This window comes from Hydra vulgaris, chromosome 08, assembly GCF_038396675.1.
Source record: "Hydra vulgaris chromosome 08, alternate assembly HydraT2T_AEP".
In the NCBI taxonomy this organism is placed as follows: domain Eukaryota; kingdom Metazoa; phylum Cnidaria; class Hydrozoa; order Anthoathecata; family Hydridae; genus Hydra; species Hydra vulgaris.
Window position 1 is genome coordinate 24,680,246 of NC_088927.1, and position 16,952 is coordinate 24,697,197.

At 26.0% G+C, this 16,952-nt stretch overlaps 1 long non-coding RNA gene across 1 annotated transcript; it reads right to left on the minus strand.

Annotated features, from left to right (window-relative positions):
* Positions 1–10,295: 10,295 nt before the first annotated feature.
* On the minus strand, positions 10,296–12,151 carry LOC136084244 (uncharacterized). The gene is made up of 2 exons (XR_010640420.1): positions 12,087–12,151; positions 10,296–11,427 (listed from the first exon to the last, which is right to left on the minus strand). It is a non-coding gene; the product is annotated as an uncharacterized LOC136084244 (long non-coding RNA).
* Positions 12,152–16,952: the final 4,801 nt, after the last annotated feature.

Below are 16,952 nucleotides of genomic sequence, written 5' to 3' on the forward strand. Positions count from 1 at the left end.
GTAAATATTCCCCTTATTGTTTGATATAGGAGTAATATAAGAAGTCCATTAAATTTATGATTTGTGAAGAACTGCATTGCTGCATAGGTTAACAGGCTCATTCAATGCAAAAAAGTATAAATTCAATAATTTGTAACGGCTTAATTCAAATTCAACTGCTGTTACTGCATTACTACATGCATATTGCAGGTCACTATAGTTGTTTTGTTTAATACATCTATTGCATCAAGTTTGATTTTTTACTTAGTATGTATGCTATTGCATCTATAATTATATATTCAAGGTCAAAATTCAATATTCTATGATGATATCAGCAGTAGCAACAATATAAAACGTGTAGATGTGTATATAATAATTATTTGAATCATATAATACAATTTACAAGTGTAGTTGATTCTGAATTACAAACTTACACATTTAGTAACACTATTTATTATTGTATAATAATGTTTATTTCTGAAGCTTAAAGGTTATTTGAAGCTTAAAGATATTCTGAAGCTTAAAAATATCTATGATAAAAATTTGTTACTATTATACATAATGTGACAAAATAGTCCAGCTTTACGGGTTTGGAGAAATTTTAATTGAGAAGTGTGCTCTTTTGCTAAATTATCAATGCTGTATAATTTTTTTGTTTTGTTTCAGTGGTCACTGGTTTGCAATAGCCACCATCACAACTACAAATGATGAAGCCATGAAGACAAGACATCAGTCTCTAGTGTGGTTGATTGGAGAACCAACCTCTAACCTTGACCAAACTAAAAAGTTGTCTTTATTTCAAAAGACTTTGTCAGTCTTCTTTTATCAACATAAAAAGCTAAACATAGCGTTGAAAGAATTTGCCGAGATAACAGTGCAACAGGTTCTTGAAGTTTGGGAAAAAGCTGTTATCCAAACTGCCCTAACAGATATAGTTAAACGAGTTTCGAAAATCCACATCAAACGGCAAGGACTGAAGAAAACATACAAACTTCGAGCTGTTACTGAAATAATAAATGAGTAGGCGTTTTGTGAACGTTTGGGCCGGATTGTTGATATCACTTACCAGAATGCACAAGAACTGATCAAGCTCCCCGAGGATTAGGCAATTGGCTTGGATAATTTATTTTGCAGAGACAAATATTGAAATCCATAAACCTCGAGATAATTACAGGGAACTCTTGGAACTAGCAATTATCTTTTTGGGTGGAACTTCAAGGCTTAGTGTTTATTTCACAGCATCTAGAGCTTGCAAATGGTTTCAGTCATCCAGCATGCACCGGGCACGCTGGACGACTGGAACCATTTTTTCATTTAAAGTGTGGATTTTCAGGTCTTAATTCAAATTCAAAGCTGGTGAAGAAAAGGGAGTTTTTCAGTTTCTCTTTTTTATATGTCACGTTTACATTGAAGCATGGTTCATGACTCCTTGTGCAGTTACAGCGCCCGCTAATGGTCTTTGTTTGCTATGCCAATTGTCTGAATACAGAAATCAAGCCATAAGACATGCTACAGTTATACATTCAATCGCCATCTGCGGTATTTGAGTAAAATAGCTATTGTTTTAGCCTTCTTTGATCAACAAATTCAATTCAGCGAAAAATAGGCAATGATCAGCAACATGCAACATGTACAAGTTGGCTCAGACCATCCACCACCAAGACTTGACTCTAGATTTATCGATGCTTCACAACCACTGAGTGCATTTGTAGCCTTCAACATCGAAGATTTTTTGAAATCCTGCAGATGAGTATTGCGTTTTTGAAATTGTCACCAACCGTAGTTATATATATATATATATATATATATATATATATATATATATATATATATATATATATATATATATATATATATATATATATATATATATATATATATATATATATATATATATTATATATATATATATATATATATATATATATATATATATATATATATATATATATATATATATATATATATATATATATATATGAAGACCTCAGTGGAAAAACCGGCGTTGTCACATTTAAAAAGTATTGAGAAAGTATTTGTTGATCATTAATAAATGTCTTTATTTAAAGCAAAGAAAAAAAATTTTTTGTATAAAAATTACAAAATGTTTTGTTTTTGAATAAATTTTAAATAAAATAATTATAATATAAATTTTTTTAAATTCCTTAGTTTCATTTGCTTTAAATAAAGACTTTTATTAAAGATCAATAAATACTTTCTCAATACTTTTTAAATGTGACAACGCCGGTTTTTCCACTGAGGTCTTCATATATATATTTATTATTAATATAACTTTATTACGCTAGTTATACTAATTCATGAATATAAATTAATGAATTAGTATAACTAGCGTAACTTTATATGCATATGTAGATATGCATTTAATTTATGCAAATTTATATGCATTAATTAGCGGCTCTCACCAAATTAAAACGCTATTAAATTTTTTGCGATTTTGTAATACTATCTTTAAGCATGAATTAATCTGTTGCGCGAAATTTGGATGCTAAAATAATGATATTAATGCTAAAATGTCAATTAAAAATCTGTTACAATTTTTTTTTTTTGAAAAAAATTGCATAGAAACATTTAGTTTTGACTCTATAAAGTCAATGGTATCTTTTAAATATATTTAGATTCAATTTTTGTTTAATATGAGCATACTTAAATTATCCTGTGTTTTTCAGTTGTTTAAATTCAAAAAATTTGTAATTTTTTATTTAATGGTTTGAGTTATTAAAAATGAAAAAATAACAAACTAGTAATTTTTTTGTTGCGTAAAACAAAGTGGAATTGTTTCAATAAAAAGTGGCCTAAAATTTGATCTTTTAATGATAAGTTTTGTTAATAACGAATCATTGTATTGTACAAATTAGTTTTTAATGTCAGGTTGTATTGTTATTATTTTGAGCTAAATTAAAGTGCTCGTATTAAAGTAATCGTGCTCGTATTAAGTAATCTGAATGATATGAGCACTTTTGCTACTTTTTTTAAACATATATATATATACATATATATATATATATATATATATATATATATATATATATATATATATATATATATATATATATATATATATGTATGTATATATATATATATATATGTATATACATGTATATATACATATAAATATGTGTATATATATATTTATATATATATATATATATATATATATATATATATATATATATATATATACATATATATATATTTATATATATATATATATACATATATATATACATATATATATATATACATATATATATATATATATATATATATATATATATATATATATATATATATATATATATATATATATATATATATATATATATATTCTATATATATAGTCCATTGCATTCTTTTGCCTACCAGACGACGAAGTTTTAATATTCTGTCTTGATGGGTCAGGCACTTATCCACCTGTAAATTCTTTTATTTTTCTTAAACAGAGATTACTTAGCTCGTATACTAAATAGAATGTTTGTAGTTACGTTTTGCATTAACTTATGTAAAATAAAAAAATCTTGTTTAAAAAATTTGTTTTCTGTTATGGGTGCGATAAATATATTAATAGTTTTGGTATTGGTTTTACTATTTGCTATGTATTTGAGTCTCAGTGGCGTAACTTCATAGATTTAGAGCAAACGGCTCCGAGTGCGTTATATAAGTGAATCTTTGCACTTGAATTAAATTTTTTAATAACAGTTTGAAAATGTTTGGGTTCATCCAATCGTGTTTCTCATTTTTACAATAAAAAGAGCTGAAATTTTAAAGCCATTCTAGTATTCAGTAAACTTAGTACCATAACTGCTCAACTACGTCAAGTTAAGGAAACTACTGTAACTCAGTAGTTTCAATGAATGTTTAAACTTAAACATGTTGTCTTGTTTTCGTATTTTTGAGATTACACAATAACTTCAAAAAAAATAACTCAAATTAGGTAAAGGTTATTATAAAAAGTTTTCCAAAATTTAAGTTCCTTGATGATGAAACGATAACACTACTTTGCAAAAAAAAAAAATACGAGTATTTTATAAATGTTTTATAAGTCTATCTACTTTGCAAAAAAAAAATACAAGTATTTTTTAAATGTTTTATAAATCTCTCTCTCTCTCTCTCTCTCTCTCTCTCTCTCTCTCTCTCTCTCTCTCTCCCTCTCTCTCTGTATATAAATATATATATATATATATATATATATATATATATATATATATATATATATATATATATATACATATATATATATATATATATATATATATATATATATATATATATATATATATATATATATATATATATATATATATATATATATATATATATATATATATATATATATATATATATATATATATATAGTTTTGAACAAATCTAATAACGTTATTTTATAATACAAACAGTATTTACTTGCTTTTAGCTTTTTTTTTTTTTACAACACAATACATTACATTTCCAACTACTACAAATATTTTTTGTTTTTTTTATTGTGTTGTTATTGAAGTCAAACTCATTAAAATATGGGTTATCCTTGCAAGACTGAGTGATTTTTGGTCTCTAAAATAAATTTCAGATAAGCTAATCCATAATATAGTAAAACTGCAAAAATACTCTATTCCATAATGAAGTTTAATTCAGCAAAAACTTATTACCAAGGCAGCAAGTTTAACACTTCTTAAAAAATATGGTAAATATCTTATTTATATGTTTTACGTTAGATAAATAACATTTGAATAAGACAGTAACAAGTTGTTTTATTTTAATGTGGTGGATCCTATATATATATGATAAATGAATCCTTTAAAATGCATTATAAACAACTTGCGATTTGCAAAAACTCTATCGCAATTTACAAGCAATAAATTTTAGGGAGTTAAGTTTGCAAATTTCTAAAAAAAAAATATTTTTCCTGCACAGGGTGTTAGCCAGGAATATAATTTTTACCGCGTTTTTGCGATACCCTGAAGCAGTGGCACCAGTTGTGATAAAGTCAGCTAGATAAGTTACGTATATGATCATACAATGCAGCAGACTTTGAAACTAGAAAATTATAATGGATATCTTATTTTAGTTAAAGATAACCTTAAATTTTATGTTGTTTCTCTCTAAATTACTTTCTAAAAGATGAGATATTATTTTTCTGCATTTAAGATAACAGTTATTAAATCATTGCCAAAATTTATAGTCAAGATAAAAAAACTATCAACATCATATAAAATCTGCATGTAAAGCAGTTAACTATTTATACTGCATGTTAAGCAGTTAACTATTTAAAGAGATTAGCAAACCCTGTAATGAAATACATGAATGTGTTAAATATATCAAAACTTAATTCGCTTCAAATATTAATATTTATGTATAAATATAAGAATAACTTGCTGCCAAAAGTATTTTCTGATATTTTTACATCGGTGTTTTTACAAAAATACAATCTTCGGTCAAATACCATCCATAACTATCATTTTAGCGGAGTAAAATCGCAAATGTAAAACTTCTCAATTATTAGCCAAGCCTCGTCATTATGGAATCAAATAAAAAATAACAATATAAAAAAATTTGAAAAGCATTTTCTCTTTTAAACGACAAATGAAATTGTATCTTCCAAATTTCTGACAAATATGTAAGTATGTTTGTATATGTGTGTGTGTTTATGTGTATATGTATATATGAGTATGTACTCATATATGAGTTTTTATTCTTCACGTAGTATTTTTCAGAAAAAATACTTTGTTCCAAATTTACTAAAGCCATGTGGGCTTTAAATGTTATTGTAAAGGGGCTCTATGAACAGGTTGTGGGGGCACCAGTCATCTTTATCTTCTTTGAGCCCTTGTCTGTTTTAAATATATATTTTGTGTAACGTAAAAGTTTTATTATATGAGCAGCGAAATATAATATTAAAAAAATATATATATATATATAAATATCTTAAAATAGAATTCTGTGACTATCTTTTTTTTTTTGATACAATGAGCTTTCTTTTTTTAAATTAAATCCTGTTTGATTATGAACTTTAGTGGTGCAATATTTGATAGCAGCCTTTTCCGCATCATCTTTTTTTCCATCAAGTATAATTACTCTATATGCTACTATATATACATTCCAATACAGCATAATAAAAACAAAAAATTATATTTAAGCTTTTGAGTTTTAGTTTTAAAAGAATTTTTCAAGTATTTATACCAATTAATTAAAATCTTAAATTTTTTTCGAAATAATTTTGTAAGTACTTAATAAGCTTTTACTTAATAATGATACTAATGTAATTTAGGTAATAATTTAGGTATAATTTTCTACCTTAGAAGCTAGAAAATTATGCCTTATTAAGAGTTTTATCACATATCCTATCCTAAGGTAGAAAATCCTGCCTTTTTTATAGAGTGTGATCCAGTATTAAGTGCTTTTAATCCAAAATTTTAAAAAATGTACCCAAATTTTCTTGTTTCCAGAAGACCAACATAATGTAAAGAGTAATATACCGAAAACCAACATAATGTAAAGAGTATAAATTATTTATTAATCCAGCTAAGTAAAATTTATATAAAATTAGAGTTTATTAGGTTCTATTAGCTAACATTTTAAATAAATCTGAATATATTTGAATTTCAAATAAATATAATCTGAATATATGATACAAAGCATTTATACTCATAGACATCTAGTTATACAGTTAGTGAAAAGTTTGCCTCTATAACATATTTTTATATATATATATGAAAATATGTTATAGAGGAAAACCTTTTCATATATATATATATAAAAATATGTTATAGAGGCAAACATTTCATTGTCTTTATGACTAAATGTCTATGAATATAAATGTTTAATATCGTGTAATATATAGTAGTATCATATGATGGTTTGAATATGCTATAGCATATTTAAACCATTACAAGATCTGTCACGTAACTACATTTATTAACTGTTGATATCTTTATTTTATGCTAGTTTCATAATTTTTATTCGGAATATACAATATATACGCAATCCAAAATAGTTTATTGAAATTAAATAACCAAAACAAGCACAATTTGCTCCTAGCCTTTCAATATTTTCAATAACTTAACTATAGTGAAATATAATGTTTACAATTAAATGCACTCTAAAATAGGCTGAACACTAGTATGGAAAGAAATTTAAGAATTATAAGAAAATGGCCCGGGTTTCTAGACTAGTTAAATACTATGACTATGGTCTAACACAGTATATACTATAGTATATAGAGCTTGTATTTAAAATGCTACTTTTTCAAACTTTTCCCATTTCAAAGTAGATGATTTCACATATTTCAAGCTTTCTCTAATTTTTACTTTCAAATGTTTGATGCTTTCAAATCCTCTTTGACCAACTAAATTTACAATATTTGCAAAGTATCTGACATGAAAAAAACCTTTTTTTCATGTCAGATACTTTTTTTCACCTTCACCAACTAGTTTAGTATTAAGCTTCTCTTTGAGAAATTTATCCATCGTGTCATTTGTAAAACACCTGAAACAATGCATATTATTTTTTTATAACCGCTCTATTAACTTCTCAAGAACTTTTTTATTTAGTGCCATTGCAGTATGAGACGCATTAATATCAATAAAATTAAGTACATACTTTTTTAGTTGCCAATTATTACCAATACAGTGGCAAGTAAGAACAATATAAGATTTATTTTAAATAGGCATCCACAAATCACTTGTTAGATCAGTTCGACATCGTAGTTTGTCAACTATTACATTTTTATTTTATTTATCAACTGTTTTTTTTTTTTTTTTTTTTTTTTTTAGGTGCCCCAAGAAGTCCTAACGGTCTTGTCACAGAGCACAACTGTTATAGTATATATCTTTTCTTTTTTATCCGCAAAGATTTTTAAAACATTATTTGTAATTGTACTTTGACCAGGGGCGGATCAAGCATAAATTGGTCTTTGAGATAGCTAACTTCCAGACATAAAGCTAATTCTAAACATTTATACATTTATACTTATGTCAAATAATAAGGGTTTGCAAAACATTGCGATGATTCGAGCTTGGGAACCAAAAAAGCCACAAAAGTTTTGTCTCCCTGCCCCAAACGTGAGAGCAACAAGTTAATGAAATATTTTTTGTACTATTTTCAACTAGACTTATATTCATCTATAATTTTTAAACTTCATAGTAAAATATTTTAGCGTTCAAAAATTATGAACATATAAAGTTTAAACCCCCCTCAGTTTGAGGGGGTTGCAAATTTTACATGACCTTAATTTTTGAACGCTAAGAGATAATACTATGAAATTTAAAACTTATAGATGAGTATAATTCTAGTTGAGAATAGTACAAAAAATATTTTATCAACTTGTTGCTCACACGTTTGGGGCAAGGAGGCAAAAATTTTTGGGCTTTTTTGTTCCCAGCCTCCAATCATCGCAGTTTTTTGCAAACACTAATTATTTGACATAAGTATAAACATATAAATGTTTTGAGTTAAATCCATGTCTGGAAGTTAGCTATCTCAAAGACCAAAAAATGCTAGATCCGCCGCTGACTTCGACTTACCATTTTAAAAGAGGTTGAAGATTATTACTAAACTTTCTAAAACTGCAATGTTCCACAATCAAAAAAGATATTTGTGAAGTATTATTATACGCACTAAATCATTTCTGATTTTTTCTTGATCGAATTTAAAACTTTTCAACTCAAATGTTCCGTCAAATATTTCATTATGACTCTGTAAAAATGCTTGACGTTTTACTGGGGAACAAATTTGTGGGTGTTTAGACCTCAAATTTTTGACCAAATAACTTACTCTATCTGTATTTCTTGCCGATAAAAAATGCAAACAATGATTACACAATTATTACAATTTTTTAAAAGATTCCCAAACTTTATTATACGGTAAACTCAAATGAAAGTGATTGTTCGATATTAATAATTGAAAGGATAGTACTTGATATTCCTAATTCTGACATCTGCATAAAAAAGAGCCTAATCAAATAAAAAAAAAATGATTATCTAAAGAAAACGTTTAGCTTTAAAAATATTTAAATTTACGTACTTCTAAACAAAATTACCGCTAAATTTTTAAATCTTATAATAAAGTTTATCAGAAGATTTTTTTTTTTTTTAAACGGTTCTCAGATAACACATACTATGTGCATACTATGTGTTAGGCCTATGTCACATAGGCATCAGGCCGACATCGGCACGATATCTAAAATAAATATATAAAAATTAAACAAAGACGTAATTTTTACATTTTTTTGATGGGTGGCTGCTCATCGGTACGAGTTAAACAAAGATGTCAAAATAACATCGGCGCGACATCCGCATTTGATCAAATAAAGATACAACTTTTACATGGTTTTGATAGGCGGTTGCTCATCAGCAGGACGTAAACGAAGACCACAAAATAACATTGGCGCGACGTCCATATTTGTACGTTTTGGTTACGTCCTGCAGATGAGCAGCCGACTATCAAAATTACATGCATATATACATATATATATATATATATATATATATATATATATATATATATATATATATATATATATATATATATATATATATATATATATATATATATATATATATATATATATATATATATATATATATATATTGCTCTAGTTTACAAAACTAATAAAAAATATCAAAGTTTATCAATAATTGCTCAATAAAATTAAACTAACATTTGCCTAACTATAAAGGAGCTTTTGTAATACTGCGATTTTGTGGTATATGCTGTTATATATTGATGATGTGATTTTAAAATATTGTGAATAAGTCAATTGTGTGTATGAACATATGGGTTAATCTTTGTAGAAAAAAAGAATAAATAAATGTAATCATTTATTTTTATGTTTATTTTTTAATTTTCATCATTGGTTATTAAACACACTGTAAACTTATTTAATAAAAAGTAAAGATAAATGAATAAATATTAAAAAGAAAAATTTCTAACGGAAGGTTAATTCTTTTGCACCATATGCATTAATGTAAAAATAAATGTAAATTGCAACCAGTGTTGTCTTAAACGGAGATAAAATGATGCATCTACCGCAGGGATTTTCAAGTTATTATTAAAAACCAACCTCCCCATCGCATGTTGTTATTAAAAACCAACCTCCCCATTGCATGTTGTTATTAAAAACCAACCTCCTCATCGCATGTTGTTATTAAAAACCAACCTCCTTATCGCATGTTGTTATTAAAAACTAACCTCCTCATCGCATGTTTCTGCGTTTATGTAAAAGTTACTTTTACATTTTCCTCAAATTTGCCAAAGATCAGTTTATATTTAATAAGATAAACTTTAAACGTAAAAAAAAAATGTTTTTTGTAAGTTTAATGAAAATCTGTTTAATATTACAGCGTAAGAAATCATAAACTACAATTTATATAATAATATAACAAGGTTTTTAAAAGTCTATTTTATAACTTTACAATACAGGAACTTTTAAATTTCAAAGTTTGCCAACAAAAAAATGTTTACATATCTTTTCACAGGTGTTATTAGTAAGTGTCTATTATAGCTTTAGACTTGTCATTTTTGATACGGCAACCCAAACAATGTTCATTGAAAAATGATTCTTCATAAAAATTTCTACAGTTTAAGCATTTTTTGGGCGGCTCCATAAAATAATGCTCAATGATTGTATTAATTGCAAGTAAAATATACATCACATTTTTCATTATAAGAACAGAAATCTCAGAACTATGCGAAAACCATAACACAATACGTAAAATCAAGTTAGGCAGATTTACTAAAAATATTATGACGCAACTATAAAACAGCTTAAACGAAAATCCAGTGACTCTCCCCTTAAATTGTTTGACGTGCAATTCATAAAATGCCAAGGTTGGAAGTGTAAAATTTATGCAGGCAAAAAAAAGTGATGCTATTAGAATATGATGTGGAATTGATCGAGGATCGAAAAGTAGTTCTAATAAATCCATGCTGTCAAAAAGATCAAGTGCAACAGAAGAACTTATAGAAGATATATACAACTGGCGTTTGGAATTTATTTCTGCACCATGGTAACCAAAGATCATAAACAGAAATATTAGCGGTGTACAGGCTAAAGATATTTTTAAAAAATTTGGTCCAAAAAGTTTCTTTTCACTTAAAGTATGAACATCTTTAATAAATATGATAATTATTCGAGGACATAAAACAAATACATAAGAAAACCACGTAATAAAAATGTATTTTATTTCATTATAAGATATAGGATGGTGTTTATAATTGACATTATAAATTATTGCCTTATGTTTTTTGTGCATGTAAAATAGAACAAATATCCAGATTGACATTACCAAGACATCAGAAATACACCAAACCCACCATATTAAATTATTATGGATTAATGATAGATAATTGTTTAACATAAGCCCTTGAAAACAAAGAATTAAAATTGAAAAACACTTCGCAGTAATTGAAAAGTTGTACATTTTTTACATGAATCTAAAAAAATATATACTTAGAAGTAGTTAAATAAAAACTTTATTTAAATAAAAATTTTAATTTTAACATTTTATAATATTGAGATGAGTATTCAAACTTAATAAATAAAATGAAAACAAGAAATCAAAATAAAATAAAAAATAAATTTTTTATTTTATTTTGATTTCTTTATATTTATAACAAAACATTCAAATTAGAAATTACGGAAGTAAGAGCCAACTTTAATGGCAAAAACAAAATATGTATAAAATGCAATAGCAATTAAATTTAAATAAAAATTGTCTCCGTACTTTATTTACCAAAAATTTTTGAGTTTATGTTAGAAATCGGATTATACACGTATACAAGTATATAAATAAACAATACTTCTACCTAATATAATGTAATGCATAATGGTTTTGAAAAACATAATATCCGGTAGAAATATTACTTTAAAATAATTAGAAATATTATTATTAATCCTATTTCTACATAACATTTATTACAATTGTAATAAAAATAAATATATTTATTGTATTATAAATTAAATTATAGCCTATGTAAATATTTCTAAAAATTTATCTATTATTAGGTGCTACAACTTTGTTGAATATATATCATATGAAGCTATTTTTTTACGTTTTTTATTTTTTTTAAACAATAAATTGCAACAGCCTTACTTTTACACCTTACATTTACTTTACTTACAGCTTTTTGGTCGAATTTTTTTCAAATTTTGTGCTATTAATAAGAGTTATATCTTAGGTTCGAATTCTTTTTATCAAAGTTTTATAATTCGAATATTAAGAAGAAAATTTATTCATTACATATTGACGTCATTACATGTTTTTATGTCTATGTTCAAGTCAAAAATGCATAAGGATTCAAATGGTTGACAAAATAAAATTATCAATGTTTCTGGAAAAAAAAACTTTGTGATTTTTCAAAATAAAACGATATCGAGAAAAAAATGCAAAAGGTTAGAGGTCATAGTTGTGGCAAATTATATCCTAATTAAATGCAAAGGACTAGAGGTCATAGTTGTGGACAGTTAAAAAAAAAGTTTATAAAACACAGATAAATTTTCCAAATACATTTTTTAATTGAAAATAAATGCACCAAATTTTTAGTCTAAAATGAAAAAGATTTTCTTAGAAGTTGAACATATAAAAAAAGAATAGAAATTTTGAATATTTTTCATTCTCTCTTTCAAAAGAGTGAATGAAAAAGTCTGTTTTACCTAAAAAAAAAAAACTCCTAAATTTTAAAAACTTTATCAAACATTTCAAACTTGAAGATTTGGTACTAAACCATATATTATTTAGAAACTACATATTATTACTATTAAATTGGTATGAAAAGTGAAGTACATTTTTTTAATTACTTTGAATCGCGTATTTTGCTAAGAAACATGTCTCAAGTATATTCCAATAGTTTAAAAACAACAGGTAATAATTTTCATTTTCCTTACATATGTCCCTATATTTTTTTATGCTGATTTTCTAACTAGATGACCTTGCCCAAATAATAACAGACAAAAAAACAATACCACTTAGCTTATGATAATAATATATGATAAATTAAGCTTGGGTTAATATTATAATGAAATTAATTTGAAATTTGATCAGTAATCAGTCGTTTTTTTTCGTTGCTGTATGAAAACTTTCCCAGATTGTCTGTTTTGGTATTACCTCCTTAACCTAATGAATCTAGTAATAATAAGTATCTAAATAATAAAATACAAAATCTGATTGGATGTAATCTGATTAGTTTGCTAATTAATTTCTTTATATTCTTCTACTCTATTTCTCTGCCCATGAACTAATTTCTGCACCCATATTAACAATCACTTTCACGAGGTGATCATTTGATCACCTCGTGAAAGTAGAGTAAATGCATGAAGTACTTGCACAGATCTTACATTGAATCTTAACTTTAAAAAGTTCTTTAACTTGAAATAAATTCAAGTTAAAGAACTTTTTAAAGTTAAGAAGAACAAGTTAAAGAAGTTAAAGAACCATAAGTATAGAGGTTAAAATTTTTTTGACCTCTATACTTATGGAAATAGTTTTTATTCATAACTAAACTCTTTGTTTTGACTAGGGCTGTTAATGGGTTGGATCTTAAACTGACCCAACCCGACCCGTTTAAATTGGGTATAAGTCTTGTTATAATGAACCCATAACCCGCCAGACCCAAGCCCGTTGGACCTGTTGACCAAACGGGTCGAGTATGGATTCTTATAATATCAAGACTCGACCAACATTTTTTTTCTAACTATTTTTATTCAATTGCAAATCAATTTCAAACTGCGTAATTTTTCTGAATTTTCATTAGCCATATATGCCGATAAGCAAATGATGCTTTTGGAAATAATCAAGAAGTTCACAAACTAGGTTAAATATCAGATAAATTGAAGAAAAAACTTAGAACCAAATGTTTATTTTATGCAGTCTTTTAAATAATTTTTTTTTTTTAATCACAAAATAGACTTCCAAATTTCGAATAAAATTAAAAATTGATTTAGGAATTATCTTAAAACAAAAAATTAGGAATTATCTTTTAACGAAAAAAGCAAGTATAGCTTAGGTTTTATATTTAATTTTTGCTTTATATTGTTGTTGTTTTGCAATTGTAATTTTATAAAAATTTTTAAAATTAAAAGTTAACTAATTAGATTTAGTAATTTTTGAAAATTTAAAATAAACCTAATTAGGTTTAGTAATTTTTGAAAAATTATTAAACCTAATTAGGTTTAGTAACTTTTTAAAAAGAAGAATTTTTAACAGGCTCGGTAACAATTTCCTATACTCTGATATAAGTTAAAAAAATGTTTATCGAATTACTGCAAGAATAAAAGTTTCATAGTAAAACTAAATTTAGAAATAAATAACTGAAATGATATTATAAATGATAGTATATTTGAAAAAAAGGTTTAGTTACATATATTTTTAAAATGTTTTCAACAATTACATTCAACAAAAAAAAGATCAAAAAAGCAGCCTATTGCATGCGTGAAAAGGATCTCTGAAATACTACTAAATAAACTGATTTTAACTATGATTTAATATAAAGATTTTTTTCACAAACATTGCTTAGTTATGGAATTATGCTATATTTACTATATTTTACAATTTTAATAAAACACTAGTACAATTTCAATAAGTCAATGGTACAAACTTTTACAAAATGTTTATAGTTTATTAATTAATTTTCCCCGCTAATTCAAAAACTTTTTTTGTATTAATGACCATTTTAATGTTATAACGATTTAGTGCCAACCAGCAACTGAGCTGAAACATGGGAGGTTGTTAGTGTGTTTGACTTGCAGCTTAGGCTTCGATAAGAAAAGAAAAGTTTATTAAAAAAAATAATATGTAGGGGCATAGCCGGGACACTTTAGAAAAAGATAGATTGTGCACAAGCACGAACAGAAAACCAAGTGTCAAAAGGTTTTATCAAAAGTATAAACATTTATTTATTGAATTAAAAACAAAAAAAACAATTATTGTGTACCTTAATAATATACAAAACATAAAAAAAAAATGTACAAAAACTGGTAAGGAGTAGTCCATAAGTTACGTCACGCAGTTTTTGACATTTTTCGAGCCCCTCTCCCCCTCCCTCCCATCTTACTTCCCCCTCGTAACGTATCCGCAGCACTATATTACGCAACATTTTTGTACCTGAAAAATATATTATATTTATTTAGAAGGGGAAGGAGTACAAAATTTTCCAAAATGCAAAACGGTTTTAAATACAATAATGTCTATAATTTTCTGAGCTTCTTTGAGTTAATTAGTGAGTACTTTTCAGTCTGTTTTAATGTGTTTTTTTTTTTATGTTTAGGATAGCAATGTTAATTTATACAATTTTACACTCCGCATAAATTTGTATGAACTAACATCGCTATTCTAAACATGATACCAATTTTGAAAACCTATTCTTCTGACATATAATACATGCAAAATATTATATATCTAATACATAATAATATATTATACATGCAAAAATATTATTTTAAATATACAGTTTTCGATTGAGACCACCCTGCTCCCCTAGTAACAAATCGTCACAAAATCGCCAACCCCCTCCCCCCTCCTAAAGTGTGACCTAATTTATGGACGACCCCTAATAAAAATGTAATCAAAAATTACTTTATCTTTTCACGAGTGATGATAAACACTTTTTAAAAAGTATTTATCTTAATACATTACTGAAGCCATAATAGCTATTTGTTTTGACTTAGTGTTCAAAAACTTATATTTTTGTTCGCAAAAACGTGCCCATGCCTTAGTTGCATTGAGCATGTATCCAATACCACTCGATCATACCTCATTCACAAATCCTAGTTTTAGAACAAATGAATTAAATTATTAAACAAATTTTCTTTTTTAATAGATATTCTGCATAAAAATAAATCTTTAATGAATAAAACGTTTTTAGTTTACATAAAAATTAGATATATTAATATGTGAATCAAATATGATGATACATCGCTCTTCTAGTGGTTGGAACAATATCTTGCACTCCCAGCCTATCGCATCGGCATATTATGATAGATATTTTTGAATATGCTATGTTTTCATTTAAATAATATTTTATAGTATTTAAAACCACATAGTTTCTTTAGTTTAAGCTACATCAAGTGTCCAGAGTTACCCATCGTCCGGGGCTACGCGACTTTTTCCTATATAATGTGTATTAAAAGTTGTAAAAATGATTGAAAATATCAGGGATATCTTTAAATCATTTTATAAGAAAAACCTGAAAATTTGAGATCATACTGCTGTTTGAAGTTTCATAAAACGTTGACTTTTTTCGAAGTTTTCCCTTGTTTCTATGTAGCAACTTCATGCAGTTAAAACAGTTGCTTGAAATGAGAGGAAATGCTCAGTCTTTATAAACAAATATAATATCAAATTTAATACATTTTAATGTATTAATGCATATTAAACTATGTAAATACATATTAAAGTAAGTACACGGAAAAATACGTCATAATTAGGTGGTTTAAATGCGAGGTTTTCAGTTTTTGAGTTGTAAAGTCTTTCATAAAACGTATAAAAAACGTTTTGCATGTGTATTATCAAATATGCATTTAAAGTTTACACTCAAGACCAAATGTAAATTGTTATTTTTACTTTTTAAGCTACTATAAATACATATTTTATACTCATTATATACGTATTTATCCCGACTGTGTAATTCCAAATTTCCTGTAAAAACAACTTTTATTTAGTTAAATCTTCTGCTAAATCGTTTTAATATCGATTGCAAATAAACCCCCGGTAAAACTTTACGTTGTTTTAGTGATGAAAATTTAATGTTATAAGTTTGATTCTCTCGTTGTTGCTCAATAAGTTTCGCAATAATCAGTCTTTTGCTTTTTTAAATGTTGTTTTAACAAAGGGTTACTTTAGGTATTGTCTATTGATTTTTTTTAAATTCCTCGTCAAAGTAGTATGTTGGTTCAATGTTTCTTTTTTATAACAAACATACGGTTTCTAATCCAAAAAACTTTGTTAGCACTACTTTTAAAATGA